At 52.4% G+C, this 19,384-nt stretch overlaps 1 pseudogene across 1 annotated transcript; it reads left to right on the plus strand.

Annotated features, from left to right (window-relative positions):
• Positions 1–15,310: 15,310 nt before the first annotated feature.
• On the plus strand, positions 15,311–18,076 carry LOC311521504 (macrophage-expressed gene 1 protein pseudogene; annotated as a pseudogene). The gene has a single exon. The product of its transcript is annotated as a macrophage-expressed gene 1 protein pseudogene (transcript).
• Positions 18,077–19,384: the final 1,308 nt, after the last annotated feature.

The raw sequence follows: 19,384 nt of genomic DNA on the forward strand, positions 1-19,384 counted from the left end.
CTCCCCCACCCACCCCCCCAAATCCCCCTCCCTACCCAACCCCTCACTAATCCAGCCCTCCACATCCCAGCCCTCCCTCTGCCCCCACATACCCCATCCCTGCTTCTCACCTGCCCCTCCCCCATATCCCAGGCCCTTCTCCCTGAACCCCACCCCCACTGCCCCTCACCGCACATCCCAGCCACTCCCCCACCCACCCCCCAAATTCCCCTCCCTACCCAACCCCTCACCAATCCAGCCCCCCATATCCCAGCCCTCCCACTGCCCCCACATACCCCCATCCCTGCTTCTCACCTGCCCCACCCCCATATCTCAGCCCCTTCTCTGCGAACCCCATCCCCACTGCCCCTCACGGCACATCCCAGCCACTCCCCCCCCACCCCCACCCCCAAATCCCCCTCCCTACCCAACCCCTCACCAATCCAGCCCCCCATATCCCAGCCCTCCCCCTCCCATCAGTTCCTACTAGCTGTTATGATTGTAGGGGTTAAAAAACGCCCTCAAGAAGGTGACCTGTGAGTAATGGATGCAGAGAGCCCAAGGCAACAATTCGGAGAGATGTGAACAGCCCCATCCACCCTAGTTAGCTCAGATGCCCAGCAATGGTCATTTAAATGCCAATATTGGTAACTATTTCATTGTGTTGTAAAGTGACTTTGGTGCCACCAGGATGTTATGTTTGGGAGATGCCATATTATTTCCCCTCAAACAAGTAGCCAGCCTCAAGGAGCCCAGCAGAGACAATCCCCCTATCCAAGCCCCACCGAGGGGGAGCCAACCTGAAGGAGCCCAGCAGAGCTCAGAGATACACACAGTGCTGCTATCTGCTGTGAGCAGCATCTCATTCTGGCAACTCACAGGGGCAGAGCACACTGGAAGAGGCAATGCTGTAGTCCCTTGAAAATTAAAAATTACAAGCTGCCACTTTAAATTTCACAGGTCTTTCCTGGTCCTGCTTCCAGGGCAGGGGATTCTAGGGAAAAGTGTGATCTGTGTCTGTAGTAGTCAGTCTGCAGACAGACAGCCTCCAAGAAGGTGGGGTGAGCCATGCCCTTTAAAGGAGCAGCCTGGTTTGTTTCTCTCTGGTTTGGGGCTCTGGTGGGTTATTGCTCTGAATTCTAAGAAATAAAGGTGTGTTACCTTGCAACGTTCCAACAAGAGTCTTATGTTCTTTATCTAACTTCTCTGTGTATATGCCATAAGCATAAAAATCACCACCTTGTTTTTCCCAATCTGACCCCTGCAAACGTACCCAGCTTCAGGTCAGCTATTTCAGTGCACATCAATCCTATTTCACAACTCTCACAGCTATGTCAGCTGGCTGGAACCCCTCACAGCTCTGTGGATGACCCACAGTTCTGCCCTGCAGCCCCCCGGCTATTCCAGCTTTGAGCTCCCCACTCAGAAAGCTCTGCAGATGCCCCTTAATCCCAACCTGCATCCCTCTGCTATCTCAGCCCTGGGCTCAGCATACACACACTTCTCTGCCAATATACCTTCAGTCCCAACCTACTCTCCCCCTTCCCAGAAACAATGTGACTAAACTGTCTTTCCTCAGCAGTGAGTCAATTTAATGGGAGAAAGTGACAAGAGGCTGGAAGACCTCAAGAGGAATTGGAGGAAAAGACCTGGGGAAATTTGGCAGCATGTGACCTCCAGAAGAAGAAAGGGGAGTGTCCATGTACCAGCAACACAGATACAGGTAAGTAACCATTTTCATGTTCATGTTCAGCATGGTGTGGCCAACGATGCCAAGTAGCCTGTCCCTGTGTGTCAGGGGGCTGTAGAGGTTCCAGGGAAATTTTCTTTCACCAGACAAAAGACATCATATGCGGTTTGACTCACAGCTCTGACTAGGTAATTGAATATCCACAGGTACTAATGCAGAGAGTGGACTAGATGATACATCTGAGGGAAGGGAACAGAAGGAGACTCCGCCGATTGAAAGGCATGAGATGCACTATCCTAGGGTTGAGGGTTCCATGACCACCGCTCCCAAGAGAAGGTGGTGGTTGGGGACTCCCTCCTCAGGGGGACTGAGTCATTGATCTACCACCCCGACCGGGAAAACCGAGAAGTCTGCTGCTTGCCAGGAGCTAGGATTCACGATGTGACAGAGAGACTGCCGAGACTCATCAAGCCCTCGGATCGCTACCCCTTCCTGCTTCTCCACGTGGGCACCAATGATACTGCCAAGAATGACCTTGAGCAGATCACTGCAGACTACGTGGCTCTGGGAAGAAGGATAAAGGAGTTTGAGGTGCAAGTGGTGTTTTCGTCCATCCTCCCCGTGGAAGGAAAAGGCCTGGGTAGAGACCGTCGAATCGTGGAAGTCAACGAATGGCTACGCAGGTGGTGTCGGAGAGAAGGACTTTGGATTCTTTGACCATGGGATGGTGTTCCAAGAAGGAGGAGTGCTAGGCAGAGACGGGCTCCACCTAATGAAGAGAGGGAACAGCATCTTTGCAAGCAGGCTGGCTAACCTAGTGAGGAGGGCTTTAAACTAGGTTCAACCGGGGGAAGGAGACCAAAGCCCTGAGGTTAGTGGGGAAGTGGGATACTGGGAGGAAGCATGAGCAGGAGCGCGCAAGAGGGGAGGGCTCCTGCCTCATACTGAGAAAGAGGGATGATCAGCGAGTTATCTCAAGTGCCTATACACAAATGCAAGAAGCCTGGGAAACAAGCAGGGAGAACTGGAAGTCCAGGCACAGTCAAGGAATTATGATGTGATTGGAATAACAGAGACTTGGTGGGATAACTCACATGACTGAAGTACTGTCATGGATGGATAGAAACTGTTCAGGCAGGCAGGGCAGAAAAGGTGGGGGAGTTGCACTGTATGTAAGGGAGCAGTATGATTGCTCAGAGCTCTGGTAGGAAACTGAAGAAAAACCTGAGAGTCTCTGGATTAAGTTTAGAAGTGTGAGCAACAAGGGTGATGTCGTGGTGGGAGTCTGCTATAGACCACTGGACCAGGGGGATGAGGTGGACGAGGCTTTTTTCCGGCAGCTCATGGAAGTTATTAGATCGCAGGCCCTGGTTCTCATGGGAGACTTCAATCACCCTGATATCTGCTGGGAGAACAGTACAGTGGTGCACAGACAATCCAGGAAGTTTTTGGAAAGTGTAGGGGACAGTATCCTGGTGCAAGTGCTGGAGGAACCAACTAGGGGCAGAGCTCTTCTTGACCTGCTGCTCACAAATCGGGAAGAATTAGTAGGGGAAGCAAAAGTGGATGGGAACCTGGGAGGCAGTGACCATGAGATGGTTGAGTTCAGGATCCTGACGCAGGGAAGAAAGGTAAGCAGCAGGATACGGACCCTGGACTTCAGGAAAGCAGACTTCGACTCCCTCAGGGAACGGATGGCCAGGATCCCCTGGGGGACTAATTTGAAGGGGAAAGGAGTCCAGGAGAGCTGGCTCTATTTTAAAGAATCCTTATTGAGGTTACAGGGACAAACCATCCCCATGTGTAGAAAGACTATAAATATGGCAGGCAACAAGCTTGGCTTAACAGTGAAATCCTTGCTGATCTTAAACACAAAAAAGAAGCTTACAAGAAGTGGAAGATTGGACAAACGACGAGGGAAGAGTATAAAAATATTGCTCAGGCATGCAGGAGTGAAATCAGGAAGGCCAAATCACACCTGGAGTTGTAGCTAGCAAGAGATGTTAAGAGTAACAAGAAGAGTTTCTTCAGGTATGTTAGCAACAAGAAGAAAGTCAAGGAAAGTGTGGGCCCCTTACTGAATGAGGGAGGCAACCTAGTGACAGAGGATGTGGAAAAAGCTAATGTACTCAATGCTTTTTTTGCCTCTGTCTTCACGAACCAGGTCAGCTCCCAGACTGCTGCGCTGGGCATCACAAAATGCGGAAGAGATGGCCAGCCCTCTGTGGAGATAGAGGCGGTTAGGGACTATTTAGAAAAGCTGGACGTGCACAAGTCCATGGGGCCGGACGAGTTGCATCCGAGAGTGCTGAAGGAATTGGCGGCTGTGATTGCAGAGCCACTGGCCATTATCTTTGAAAACTCGTGGCGAACGGGGGAAGTCCCAGATGACTGGAAAAAGGGTAATGTAGTGCCAATCTTTAAAAAAGGGAAGAAGGAGGATCCTGGGAACTACAGGCCAGTCAGCCTCACCTCAGTCCCCGGAAAAATCATGGAGCAGGTCCTCAAGGAATCAATCCTGAAGCACTTACACAAGAGGAAAGTGATCAGGAACAGTCAGCATGGATTCACCAAGGGCAAGTCATGCCTGACTAATCTAATTGCCTTCTATGACGAGATAACTGGCTCTGTGGATGAGGGGAAAGCAGTGGACGTGTTGTTCCTTGACTTTAGCAAAGCTTTTGACACGGTCTCCCACAGTATTCTTGCCAGCAAGTTAAGGAAGTATGGGCTGGATGGATGGACTATAAGGTGGATAGAAAGTTGGCTAGATTGTCGGGCTTAACGGGTAGTGATCAATGGCTCCATGTCTAGTTGGCAGCCGGTATCAATGTTGTACCAATAAAATAAAAACCAGCAGGATCTTATTAAAGGGAAAAAGGCAAAATACCACATTTATTGTGAGTACAGAAAGAATCATAGTAAGCAGTTAGTTACAGCTGTAACATTCCATTCAATCTCATATTTATTCACACATTCGTTCATACACACACACACACACACACACACACAGGTTCTGCAAGGTTGTTATCATAGTTATCATATCATCTATTCGACATGTGTGAGGCCTCATCTGGAGTACTGTGTCCAGTTTTGGGCCCCACACTTCAAGAAGGATGCGGATAAATTGGAGAGAGTCCAGCGAAGGGCAACAAAAATGATTAGGGGACTGGAACACATGAGTTATGAGGAGAGGCTGAGGGAGCTGGGATTGTTTAGCCTGCAGAAGAGAAGAATGAGGGGGGATTTGATAGCTGCTTTCAACTACCTGAAAGGGGGTTCCAAAGAGGATGGCTCTAGACTGTTCTCAATGGTAGCAGATGACAGAACGAGGAGTAATGGTCTCAAGTTGCAGTGGGGGAGGTTTCGATTGGATATTAGGAAAAACTTTTTCACTAAGAGGGTGGTGAAACACTGGAATGAGTTACCTAGGGAGGTGGTAGAATCTCCTTCCTTAGAGGTTTTTAAGGTCAGGCTTGACAAAGCCCTGGCTGGGATGATTTAACTGGGAATTGGTCCTGCTTTGAGCAGGGGGTTGGACTAGATGACCTTCTGGGGTCCCTTCCAACCCTGATATTCTATGATTCTATGATTCTATAGTTACCAGCCTTAGAGTTGCTCATGCCAAGCCACTGGCCAGGTGGCCTGGACATGAGGAGGGAGCAGGGCCTTGTCAGATACTCATCTGATGCTCCTGGAAGTTGGTTTGCAGAATCAGACCCCAAAGTTCTCACTTTTTAGAGTCTATTTTTATAGGAATTTCTTCCTATGCCAGTCTATGGGAATTGCTTCATCATGCTGTTGCTGAATCAATCAGCAGATAGCACATTCCTGACGGCTCCGTGCTGCTAGATGTTATCTTGTTCTTTGGTTCTCCCATTCTTGAGGCTGTTGGGTGGATTCCAGTCTGCCCTCCGGGGGGTCCTCTGGTTATTTCCACTTGACGCCTTCTTCAGCCGATGGACACTGGATTCTTAGGCTGGCACCTCCCTGATCATTCAGTTATTATCCACACCAAGCATCCATCCACATACATCCTCTATCTCTATTTTAATCACAATTGTTAATACAACAAAAGGGCGGGGAGTCTCTGGGTGCTATTTCTGTTGTTCGAGTATTGCTTTGAGTCTCTCTCTCTGTGAATTGCTTTGAGAACAGACTCTGTCTTAGAATGTACTAACACAATTAGCAGCTTGCAAGTTTCACACATAGAGGGAGAGAAACAGTACCAAAAACCAAGAGACCTCTTAATTAGTAATACCCTGGAATTTAAACTCTGGGGAATCAAACTCATTTGTGATTTTAATACAGAACTTCTTTAATATGATCCAACATCAAGTGGAGTGCCCCAGGGGTCGGTCCTGGGGCCGGTTTTGTTCAATATCTTCATAAATGATCTGGAGGATGGTGTGGATTGCACCCTCAGCAGATGACACTAAACTGGGAGGAGTGGTAGATATGCTGGAGGGTAGGGATAGGATACAGAGGGCCCTAGACAAATTGGAGGATTGAGCCAAAAGAAATCTGATGAGGTTCAACAAGGACAAGTGCAGAATCCTGCACTTAGGACAGAAGAATCCCATGCACCGCTACAGACTAGGGACCGAATGGCTAGGCAGCAGTTCTGCGGAAAAGGACCTAGGGGTGACAGTGGACAAGAAGCTGGATATGAGTCAGCAGTGTGCCCTTGTTGCCAAGAAGGCCAATGGCATTTTGGGATGTATAAGTAGGGGCATTGCCAGCAGATTGAGGGATGTGATTGTTCCCCTCTATTCGACATTGGTGAGGCCTCATTTGGAGTACTGTGTCCAGTTTTGGGCCCCACACTACAAGAAGGATGTGGAAAAATTGGAAAATGTCCAGCGGAGGGCAACAAAAATGATTCGGGGACTGGAACACATGAGTTATGAGGAGAGGCTGAGGGAACTGGGATTGTTTAGTCTGCGGAAGAGAAGAATGAGGGGGGATTTGATAGCTGCTTTCAACTACCTGAAAGGGGGTTCCAAAGAGGATGGATCTAGACTGTTCTCAGTGGTAGCAGATGACAGAACAAGGAGTAATGGTCTCAAGTTTCAGTGGGGGAGGTTTAGGTTGGATATTAGGAAAAACTTTTTCACTAGGAGGGTGGTGAAACACTGGAATGCGTTATCTAGGGAGGTGGTGAAATCTCCTTCCTTAGAAGTTTTTAAGGTCAGGCTTGATAAAGCCCTGGCTGGGATGATTTAGTTGGGGATTGGTCCTGCTTTGTGCAGGGGGTTGGACTAGATGACCTCCTGAGGTCCCTTCCAACCCTGAAATTCTATGATTCTATGATTCTAAGTGGATGGGATCAGGAGCTTCACTGGCAGCAGAAGCCTGAGATATGTCCTATGCCGCAGCCACCACCATAGGACATAGGGTTTGAAGGCGACTCCATGCAATGAAGCTATCAGCTGGGATGTGGAGGGACTTCACTGCACCCAACTACAGCAGCTGCAAGTGCATTCCCTCCTGAGCTCCATGGACAGCAAGATGGCAAAGGGTGCAGGATCATCCCCTGTGCAACTGGCACTAGTGGAAGCATGTGCCAGGCTCCCTGTGACCCCACAACACCTGGCCTGGCTGGGGTCGTGGGGCTGATCTGGCTATGTGGATGCTGAGCCCTCAAAACCACTCTGGAGAGAACAGCCCCAGTGCTGTGCATGATGGAGGGCAATAGGTCAGAATGTAGAAGGGCCAGTGGGGCAGGGGTTCAGATCAGAGAGAAATGAGGGGCAATACAGCAGGAAGGAGAAGGGGGACTGGGAAAATTGCAGACCTGGTGAGATCCAGCTGATAGAGAGAGATGACTACTTGTGAGCAGGCTGCACAGACCCAGAACCAGCCCGTAGAGGTCCCCTCGGGCATAGAGTTAAGGATGGGTGGCTCAGTCTGTGTGGCCTACCCTAGATCCCCAGATCTGCTCACTGGCTGTGATTCCGCCTTTGTGATCTGATCCCTCTTTCAAAACAGATGTTTAAATGCTCTCTGGTATAAAAAAATTGGTTCCAGCAACCCAACCCCACCCCCACACCCAGTGTTTTCAGCCCCAGTGCCAAAGAGAGAGACCCTACAATAACAAATCAGTGTTTACAGCCCCAGTGCTGAACAGACATCCAACAAAAAACAAACCAGCGTTTTCAGCCCCAGCACCAAAGAGAGATCCTACAATAACATACCAGTGTGCAGGGCCCCAGTACTCCTATCTAGATGAACCTGTACTACTAACCAACCAGTGTCTACAGCCCCAGTGCTCATGAAAAACCCTACAATAACATACCAGTTGTGGTAAGATGAGGCCCTGAAACACAAACTCTTGTATCAGAGGCCTGGAATGAGACCTAAGGCCTGAACTAAAATAACGGTCAAGACTTTGCTAACATAAAGCAAAGTTAAGCTGTGAGCCAGAGGCAGAAGCTGGCAAGAAGGCGGCTGATGTTGCAAATATACACATACCTAAAAGGTACTAAGCACTAGTAATATACACATGTGCCAGGATGGTACCAGAACATTCCGGTACTAGCACATTCCACATAGATAGCAAGGAACATGCTGACCCATCCTAAAGACAGGGGCAGGAGGGTAATATGATGGATAGAGTTGTTTCGTTTGCACCAACATGTACAAGGTGAGAGGCGGCACTCCAACATGTAGAGGGGTTGCACCTCTATACGTCGGGAGTGATGTGTAACTTGTTTGTACCTGTGTATAAAAGCGTACCCCTGAAGGGTTGTCTTTGTCTGGCCTAGGGGGCAATGGAGAATTCTGCCCCTGGCTGAGCCGGTCCATTGTCAGGGGGCACATATTCGTAGTATGTCCTGTCATAGGCGCCAACTTCTCCTGGCGCCAGTGGGTGCTCACGCCCCCTGCCCCTGGCCCTGCCCTGACTCCACCCCTTCCCTGCCCCCATTCCAACCCTTTCCCCAAATCTCCACCCCAACTCCGCCCCTTCCCTGCCCCACTGGACTCCTTCCCCAAATCCCCGCCCCGGCCCCGCCTCCTCCCCTGAGCATGCCACGTTCCTGCTCCTCCCACAGCTTGTTACACCGTTTCGCGGCAGCAAGTGCTGGGAGGAGAAGCGGGGAAGGCGCACTCAGAGGAGGAGGCGGAGGTGAGCTGGGGAGGGGTGGGGCGGGGAGCTGCCAGTGGGTGCAGCGCACCCACAGAGTCAGCTCCTATGTGCCCTGTAGAGTCTGCGGGAAACTATTACTGTGCTTTGTTTGACAATACACCTGGCCGGGTGCCTTCATACCTTATCAGAGTCTGTGATAATTGGGGGTTCTCTCGGGGTCTGCTGTGTCAGCTATCTGCAGAGCCGGGGCAGCACACAGAGGGAACACACACATGCAGCTGACTGTTACCATCATTGAACAGATCAGAGCACCACACCGGTGATGTGTGATGACAGACACCAGTGGCCCAAGAACAAGTGAGTGACCTTCACAAGCCACTACGTGCAACCCCAGCACTCACAATTGACAATGTGATAACAAACCAGTATAAATAACTCAGTGAACTGGGGAGCAGGGTGAAACCTGGACAAAGGCTCCCTCTGAAATGGGGAAGCCCTAGAGCAATGGGATTTGTGTGTAGAGACAGTACACCCCTGGAGCTCTGACAAAGATGGGGAGCAGCCTCGGGGGTGAAAAGTGGGGTTAGGATGTTACCCTGGGCTCTGATAGGTATGCGGAGGCCCCCACGCATCCTGGGAAAGGGGAAACTGTCAGATCAGGAAATGGAACTAACTCAACCACCACCGCAAAGGGACTAGGAACCTTGATTAAATAACCTAGCCCTGCCCGCTGCTGGGAGAACCTGAGGGCGGGACCAGGAGCAATGGGTGCTGGGAGACCCTGGGAAGGCTCAGGGGCCAGTTCTGTGGTGTTCAGTGAACACTTAGGTGCAGATCCTCAATGGAATTTAGGCCCCTAACTCCTGCTGAAATCAGTGGGAGTTAAGCACCTAAATACCTTTGAGGATCTGGGCCTCAGTGCTTAAGGGGCTTGCCAGAGCTCTGCTTCCCGCTGTGTCCCGTTCCAGCTGGCTGTGTAAGAAAAGCTTCCCAGCACCCTACCCAGGTTTTCTGTCTGAGAAGCTCAGTCCTTAAAGGCACAGTGCCCAATAACACAGGTTCCAAGTCTGTTTGGTCCACAAGGGATCACGGGGGTCACACCAGGGCCTCCCAAGGAAATTCCACACCCTCCAGCTGTAGTAGAGAGAGAGAGAGACTGGAGCACCGGGCCTAGTGCTAGACCTGAGATCTGAACCAAAGTCAGCAAAAGCCAGGCTATGAGTGTAACCCTTCTGCCCGTCAGAGTTGGCAGCAACAAGGGCCGGGTTCAATATCTAGGGGTTCCATTCCAATAACACAATGCAAACCGGCTCGAGCTCCCACCCAGTGACCTGGGACAAATATATACCACCCCCGCTGGGCGCCTCCAAGAGGCAATACTTCCCCTCTCGCAAGCACATAGTCTGAGTGTAGCAAAAGTCTTTTAATAACAGAGAGAAACAATGTGGCATTATGTTGAGGAAACACCACCAACAGGATTCATAACACAACCCATGAGCAAAAAAAAACCCACCCCAGGCAAATTGGGGCATGCCCTTTTCCCTTTGGTTCTTGAGTCCAGCAACCCCAAATCACCCAAAGTCCCAAAAGTCCAATGCCCCAAAAGTCTCTGTCCCTGGTCAGGGCAGCCCCAGAGTTCAAAAGTTTATCTGCGGAGCTTTACCTTCCAACCTGGGTGGAAATGGGACAGGGGTAAGAGGCACCTTACGTGATCTGAAGCTGACCGCCCCATAGCTCCATAGTGGCGCTCCGCTCCGCCAGCCGCCCCACGAACTCCTTCGCTCAGCTGCGCTCCGCTCCGCCAGCCGCCCCACGAACTCCTTCGCTCAGCTGCGCTCCGCTCCGCCAGCCGCCCCACGAACTCCTTCACTCAGCTCCACAGCCCACAAGCAGCTCCTGCCATCCACACACTGCGCCGCATCGAACTGCTCCACAATATATCTTCAGGCTCCCCCACTACTTAACACAACACTCAGTGATTTCAGCTCTTAGGTGAATTCAGCTTATAATAGGGGAGCCCCAGTGCTGGTGCACTGTCAGCCCAAAGTGAGCTCAGCAGCCTATAACTAGACTTCTAACGAAATCAAAATTAGCTCTGATGTTCCACAGTGGAGAGAGGAGGAAGTGCAATTAGCATGTAAGGCCCCCACCAAGGGGCCCATGCCACCAAGTATTAATACTTGTCCCCAGCCTCTCTCCATTCACACAGTTTTGGAACCCATGACCCTTGCCTAGCGAGTGCTACTTAGTTGATGGTGAATCCCTCCATCATAACAAAAGGCCACATGCAGTTCCAAGCACAGTTCCCATAATCAGAGTAATAACAATTTATTCTTCCCTCCCCAATAACAGAGACACTGGGGATCCCACAACAGCCAAAGTGACCATTTGGGCAGCTATGGTCTCATTCTAGGCGTGGTGGGTGTGCCTATGCAAATGAGATCGGCCCCTGAAGTTCTTTTCCACAACTTGCCACACCTCACCACCAGATGTCAGGGTGGAGCTCATCCTGACTCTGCTTACATGAGCAGAAGTCAGGCCCTGTCATCAAGCAGACTCTTGCTTACAAGTTTGCTGTCCATTACATGAACTTGGCAAAGGCATGGTGAGCATTACTAAAATACAAGCACTCCCAAGAAGTACCAGGCACTGGATAGGGTTGGTAACATGCCAGGAGTGTAATACATAATTTGTTTGTCTCAATGTATAAAAGAGAAATCACAGGGGAGCACCTTTGTCTGGCTTAGGGGGCAGCAGACAGTCCCGCTGCTGACTGAGCTGAGTCCATTGTACGGGGCATACATGTAGCACGCTTCATTGGCAATAAACCCAGCCAAGTGCCTTCGCCACCGAACGGAGTCTGTGGTTTTTCTGGGTAGTACTACTGAGGACTGCTAAGCCCGCTCTCTGTGGGGTTGGTACAGCATACGGAGAGAGCACACATGCACACCATCTGACAACAGCAGCCAAAGCAGGGAGCACCTTTCACAGCTGCATAAGTGGCTTTGTGGGGAACTCCTCACCAACCCTCCCCGCTCCATCCTTCCTCACTGAAGGCGAGAGGTCTATGATCTAGACTGTGCAGAAAAGCCATGGCGGGTGGCTGATGTGCTCTCTGCTCTGGGGACCACCCTCTTTGCAGACCAGCAATTCACACACGCACATGTCTCTGAATCAAAGCCAGGGGAGATTGTTTTCATCCAGCTGCATCACAGACAATAGCCTGGTTGTTCAGTGGGCCATGGGAAGCCCTTGAAATGTAGCAAGAAGGTCAGGGGCTGTGCTGGAGAGAATGAGTGAGGCCACCGGACAGGAGGGAGGGTGAGCAATTTCCTGTGGGGTAAGCCTTAGAGCAGATCTGAGTTAACGATGCCACCTTCCCAGCCTGACCGACCCTCGGCCACATTCAGGCTCTGGCTGCACTGGGATGCTTTCACCTGCCACCCTAAAACAAAACTGTTGTTGTTCTGGGGGAGCAATTGCACAGTCATAAAAGAGATCTCCAGCTGGTATCAATCGGCCATAGCTCCATTGGAGTCCATGGGCCAGATCCCAGCTGGAGTCAATCAGTGAAGTCTGTTGGATTCATTGCAGCTGAGCTGCAGTGGAACTATGTTGAATTACACCAGCTGAGGATCTGGTCCCCAGTTTTACTTTTCTGTTGGAAGCTTCATTTTAGATCCCCCCGCTTCACACCTATGCATGCGCACACATAAATCTCCAGATAAACCCCCTTTCACCTTCAAATGTTTTTTAACCAAAGCTGAGCAGGGTCGGGTCCAGTGATGTGGCTCAGACACACCATAGTTGCTCATCAGAGTTTGGACAATTCTTGTACCACAGCTGGGCCACATCTTATCCACAAAGCCACTCAGCCTGCAGAGGATGTTGCTGACACGAGGCTCTCAGAAGGACTTTTCCCTCTCAGGACTCAGTGCTGCACTCACAATCTTTCCTCGACTTTTTTCAGTTCCAGCCAATGAGACTCTATCGGCAGCAGGAGCCAGACCAGTGGTGACAAAGTGTAAGAACAAGGCTACGCTACCATGTTAGGATATAGCTATTCAGGCCTGTCTAGAAAGGCCTATACTTTAAGAATTTAGGTGTATTCTTATCACTTAGCTAGTTATAGAGGTACAAAACAAGAATTAAAATCACTGTCTGCCTGTGTAAGGACCTTTTCTCACTGTGACAGTCTGAGGCTCTGTTCTTAAACTAAGGCCTTTGGCTAAGCAGCAGGGGCAGCCATAAGCTGGGAAATTTATGGTCACATCCTCACATTTCAAACTAGTCACATGGAAATAAGGCAATCTGGGGCTGTTAGAAAGGTGATTCGATTTATCACCTTCAGAGAAAGGGGAGAGCCTAAAAGATTTAAAGAAAACTTAGTTTGATAGCATCCTGCTGGCAAGAACTTACTTATCGATAGCTAAGCTGTGAAATCCTTATTTCTTTGTTGTTCTACCACTGTAGTCCCCACTTCTTTAGCCCACAGAAGCTTATGCTCAAATAAATTTGTTAGTCTTTAAGGTGCCACAAGTTCTCCTCCTTTTCATTTCTCTATTGTTTTTCTGAATAATCTCTGCCTGGTTCTGTGATTGTTTCTGTCTGCTGTATAATTAATTTTGTTGGGTGTAAACCAATTAAGGTGGTGGGATATAATTGGTTAGATAATCATGTTACAATATGTTAGGATTGGTGAGTTAAATTTCAGGAAAATGATTGGTTAAGGTATAGCTAAGCAGAACTCAACGTTTTACTGTATAGTCTGCAGTCAATCAGGAAGTAAGGGGGGGAATTGGAATTACGTTTTGCTAAGGTGGTGGGAATGGGAAGAGGGCCACAGGTAAGGCTCTGTGGTGTCAGAGCTGGGAAGGGGGACACTAAGGAAGGAAACTGGATTCATACTTGCTGGAAGTTCACCCCAATAAACATTGAATTGTTTGCACCTTTGGACTTTGGGTATTGTTGTTCTCTGTTCATGTGAGAAGAACCAGGAAAGTGAGAGGGTGAAGGAATAAGCCCCCTAACATACCACCCTCTGGTGTCTCTGCTAAGCCACCTCCAGCCCCCAGGACTGGAGATGGGGGAGGTTTGCAGGATGTGACCCCATGTCTGTTCCAGTCACAGGTCGCTGTGGAAAATACACTGTGTTTTTAGCTTGAGACTTTACTGAAAACAGCAGGTTGGAAGCCCACACAGGAGTTACCATATTGATTATTTTAGGGCTCTCTCACTGGACTATTGAGGGGCACCAGCAGAGCTGGGGAAGGGAAGCCAAAGGTTGGGCTAGCAGGGAGCTGTGGGTTGGGATTGAGGGGCACCGTTAGAGCTGTGTGTGTGGAGAGGCCAGGGCTGGGATAGCAGGGGGCTGCGGATCAGAATTGAGAGGCACTGTTAGAGCTGTGGAGTAGATCAGCAAGGCCAGGAAATTCCCCGGCAATGGCTGTCCTAGGGTCAGGCTCGTGCACCAGTCTGCCCCTCAGTGCTCACCTCCCCAGCAATTGTTTGCACCGCGTACTCCCTCTCTTGCCCCGGACCCAGGGCCTCTCACCCGCGGCCCCATGCAGCCATGTGCAAGGAAACCCAACTGCTCTTTCACACTAAGGCACAGCCCATGACCTCTGGGCCAGGCCTTGATTGTCTGCCAGAAAGAGGCAGCTGTGGGGAGGAGGGGAGCAAGGAAAGGGTGTGGTGCCTGGGCCCCACTCTGGACAGTCATGGGAGATATTACTGAGCAGGAGGTCTGCTCCCCAGGACTCCTCTTCTACCATGCTCAGCGCAGGAGAAGGGTAGAATTTTGCTAGCTATCCACGTCCCTTTAGGGCGCAGGCACTCCCACTTTGGGGCTTAACCCCTCCACAGGCAGAGCCCAGGGCGCACTGTGCTCAAGGTGGGCAGAGATCTGGGGCACTGCCCTAGTGGGTAGGGTCAGAGCAAGGCAGTGGACAACTGAGCCTGCAACATCACACCACTTTCCCATCTTCCTCCTCCCCCCTGCAGCCCTACAGGAGCCCCCCCATCCCCCTCAGCTGACATCAGCAAAGGGCTGCCAGATGCCTCCCCACCCTCTGCTTCCCAGCCCCACAGCTCTAGGTCTTCCTGCTCCAGGCGTGGCTGCTCCACACTGTGCAACTCTTTCAGTTTTGCTCTGGCATGGGGCCTCCTCAGCCTAGGGAAATTCCTCAGCTGGAAAAGCCAAGGCAGGCTGAGTTTGCAGCAGCCAGGGAATCCCCTTTTCTCTGTGTCCCAGCCACAGGCAGGTTCCGACTGGCCTATGATGGGGGCTGGAAATTCCAAGGACTGACACCAGTCTATTTTCATCTGCTCTTCAGGGGATGGTGCTGTGGGGAACTTTCTGAAAGCATCTGTGGCAGGGCTGGTGAGTGTGGATGGGCAGGGGAGTGTGTGGGCTGGGGATGCAGAGATCGTTGTGTTTTCGCTGGGGAACTTTTCAGGGGTAGGTTTCTCTTCCTCTTTTGTGGGGATGGTAAGTCAGATGATGACTCTGGTGACTTAGCTCTGGGCACGCCCAGAGGCCTTGCCTCCACGAAGGCCATTGGACAGTCTAACAGTTCCTTCTTTTTGGTGCACATTTAAAAATCAGAGACTTCCTGGAAAAGGAACCTCACTGGGGAAAGAGTCAAGCCAGCGTTTGGGAGAGAGAGGAGCCGGGAGAGAACACAAGAGGAGCAGGGGCCGCGTCCCACTGAAGGAAGCTCGGCTACAGGACGGCGCAGCCATGGTGCCTTGGCTCTGGGCTCTGCTGGTGGCAGCTGGGGTGGGCGCCTTGGAGGATGGCTTCCAAGCTTGCAAGAGGGCCCTGAACGTAAGTGTGCTGGAGGTGCTGCCAGGCGGGGGCTGGGACAACCTGCGCAACATGGAGGTGGGGCGAGTGATGAGCCTCAACTATTCGCAATGCCGCACCACAGAGGATGGCGAGTACCTGCTGCCGGATGAGGTGGAAGTGGTGCCGCTCCGGGAGAGCAGGGTGGAGGTGAATGCCGAGCTGATCGAGGACTGGCTCTCCTACACCGACGCTTTTGCCCACTCCATCAATGCTGAGGCCTCCTTCCTGGGCATCCTCAATGGAAAGTTCTCTTCTGGGTGCCAGGAGACCAAGACCCACAATGTCTATGACCAGACGGTCACCACCCGGGTGCAAGTGCGGCACCACATCTACTCGGTGAAGGCCCAGCCGGCCTTCACCCTCCACCCCAGCTTCCGGCACCAGCTCCTGGCCATCGGCAACCAGCTGGAGAACAACCACAGCCAGGCGGCCACGTACCTCGCTGAGCTGCTGGTGCTGAACTATGGCACCCATGTCCTGACCAGGCTGGAGGCTGGAGCCAGCCTTATCCAGGAGGACCAGGTCAAACTGACCTTCCTGCAGGACAAGGTAGCCGAGAAGGCGAGCATCACCGCCTCGGCCTCCGCTTCCTTTTTCGGTAAGGTCAACGTGGGGATCGGTGCCGCTGCACAGGTCCAGGATGAGCTGACCAAGAGCTATCTAGAAAACACGGTGGACTCGCGCATCGAGAGCCGGGGCAGCATGCCCTTCTACCCGGGCATCACGCTCCAGAAGTGGCAGGAGGGGATCCCCAACCACCTAGTGGCCATCGGTAGGGCCGGCCTGCCCCTGCCCTTCTTCATCAGCCCGGAAGCCCTGCCGGAGCTGCCGGCACCCACAGCCAAGAGGGTGACAGCTGTGGTGGACAAGGCCATTCATCTTTATTACGCCATCAACACCCACCCAGGCTGTGTCAAGGCCGACGCCAGCAACTTCAACTTCCAGGCCAACGTGGATGATGGCTCGTGCCTGGGGGCCAGCACCAACTTCACCTTCGGGGGTGTCTTCCAAGAATGCCGCGGGGTGTCGGGCCTGGACGGGGAGGAGATGTGCCAGCCATATAGCACCCAGAACCCACTGACGGGGGGCTTCTCCTGCCCAGAAGGCTTCACACCCATCCCGCTGCACAGCGAGGAGCGCACGGCCAGTAAGCCCCAAGCTGAGTGCCACGAGCAGTGCCACTCCTGCTGGCTCTTCTTCTCCTGCTGCCATAAGGAGTGCGGCGTCCGCTACTACTCCACCACGGTGCGCTTCACAGCCTACTGGTGTGCTGCCACCGGCCCTGTGGCCCAAGACTCTGGCTTCCTCTTCGGGGGGCTGTACAGCGCCGGGGAGGAGAATCCACTCACCGGGGCCCATGCCTGCCCATCCTACTTCTACCCGCTCTCGCTCTTCGGTGGGCTGAAGGTGTGCGTGAGCGACGACTACGAGATGGGCGCCCGCTTCGGCCTGCCCTTCGGTGGCTTCTTCAGCTGCCAGGCCGGCAACCCCTTGGCTGGGCCCCTGAAGGGACAGAGCCCTGGGCTCCTCCAGGATTTCTTCTACCAGGATTCTGACACTGCCTACCCCATGAAGTGCCCCCAGGGGTACAGCCAGCACAAAGCCTATCTGAGTGACGGCTGCCAGATCCTCTACTGCCTTCAGGCTGGGAGCCTCTTTGCCCAGCAGCTGGCTCCCATCAAGCTCCCGCCCTTCCTCCGCCGGCCGTCCCGCAATGTCAGCGTGGCCGAGACCATCCTGGTTCTGGGAGAGGGCAGCCAGGCCTGGGTGAAGCTGCAGGGCAGTGGACGCTGGCGGCCAGCCAATGTCACCGATGAAAGGGAGATGGCCCAGCTCTTCCAGGCTCAGTCCAGCGCGGGGCCCACAGGGGGCGCTGTGGCTGGCATCTCAGTGGCTGTGACGCTTGTCCTGGCAGCGGCTATTGCGGGGGCTGTCTATGGCACCCGGAGGTACAAGAGCAGGGGGTACCAGGAGGTACAGCCCCCCAGCCATCTAGCAGAAGAGCAAGGGACCTACGGATCCACCACAATGTCTCTTGGGACTAGCTCAGCCTGAGACCCTGGGAACTGGGCCAAGGACTCTCCCTGGGGTGAGTTGTGAATGGCTCACACCTCCTGGGTGAGGGGTATGGGGCGTGGCAAGGCTGGGGGAGCAGTAGCTTTTAATCACATGAATGCATTAGTGTTGCAGGCTGCGCTCAGGCAGCTCTCTGATGCACCCAGGGACGGTAGCGGCATCTTTAAGAGAAGCCCCATCTGTCTAGAACAGCCCTAGGAACCCCCTATCAACTGGAAGGAAGTTCCTATGTTTAGCGGAAGGGGGGCACTGTTCCACCCACCAACAGGGACAAAGGAAAGTAAGTGTCTACCAGTGAGAAAATCTCTCTCTTAAAGGGGAAGGGGCCACATATGGATCCCAGGATTGCCAAATCCCCAGGTTCAAAAATCATGAGATTGATTAAAATACTGTTTTGAGGGATTTGTTTTTCTTTTGTCTTCCTGGGGGTTGCCAGCGTTGTGGGGTCACGGTTCTGAGCACTTCCCTGCCACCCTCAGGGCTGGAAACGTTATTAAAAAACGAAAGCTGAGAATCTCAGGGACTCTTGGGCCTCCAGGAGCTGGGCCTTGATAAATGTACTAAATAGCGTAATGAAACCAGTGAGCGTTGGCCATGTGGGGATCCCGCCCGCCCCCACCATCCCAGAACAGCCTCTAGGGGATTCTGAGCCTGGCCAGAGACCTTCACCCCAGCTCAGAACTTCACCCTCTCTCTTGGGGCTGCCATTCTGCACAACAGCTGCCCACAAGCCTCTGCTGTAGGGCAGGGCTGAGCCTGCAGACACTTACAGCAATGCTGAGGTTCCAGATGGAGGAAAACTGGGCGGATTTGGCAGCTGGGGGGAAATTGTGGGATGGTTGGGATGGGGGATCAGGGTTACTTGTCAGCAGTTTACAGGAAGATTGGGACAGTGCTGGGGAGAGGAGGGGGTTAGGGGCTGTGATGGAGGTTGCATTTTGTGGGGGAGGGGGAGGTGGTGGGGAACAGAAGGATTTTCAGTTGCTTGCTGATAACCGGAGGAGGTAATGGCGAGGCGGGGGGGGGGGGGGATATGAGCGGCCAGTAACAGAAGAGCCATCAGCTTGAGGTAGGTGGCAACCAGCTATGGGGGCTTGGTAGGGAAACGGGAAGGGGGGAGTTTGCAGCAGGGGATGTTGGGAGACATGGGCCCTGGTGGGATGGGGGTGGGGAGCAAGTTAGCAAGCCTGAGGAGGCCAAACTGCAGCAGTCTAATGGTTAATGTTCCAGGCTCACCCCACCAAGCAGTTTCAGGGCTTTCATTATAGTTCTCTCTCTTCCTTTTATGTTTGGTTGTTTTTTCTTGTGTGTGGGCAGCAGGGACAAATGGATGCTGTGGTGTAATTTGGGGGTGGGGAGGACAGCTCAAACCCAATTACATTGCCATACACCCGCCCTTATACCTCTTCCCCCACAGAGTAGAGTGTGTGTGTCTGTCTGTCTCTCTCTCTCAAACCCGTCCTTGGGTCATGCATGGTTGGTTTTTTGCTAACCAAATAAATGCTGCACACATATGGATGTATCCCTTTACATTACTGCCCCCTGTGCTAAGGGAGGGTCTGACAGAGGCCCCAACCACAAGCAGGCAGCACAGGTCCTGGCCCCCTGCCAAACCCTTTCCAGGAGGCTGCACAGGCTAGTGGTTAGTGCTGAGAGCTGGGAAGCAGGAGTTTCCTTCTGGTCCCAGCTCTGAGTTGCT

This window comes from Lepidochelys olivacea (assembly GCF_965140295.1).
Source record: "Lepidochelys olivacea isolate rLepOli2 genome assembly, chromosome: 6".
NCBI classification, from domain to species: domain Eukaryota; kingdom Metazoa; phylum Chordata; order Testudines; family Cheloniidae; genus Lepidochelys; species Lepidochelys olivacea.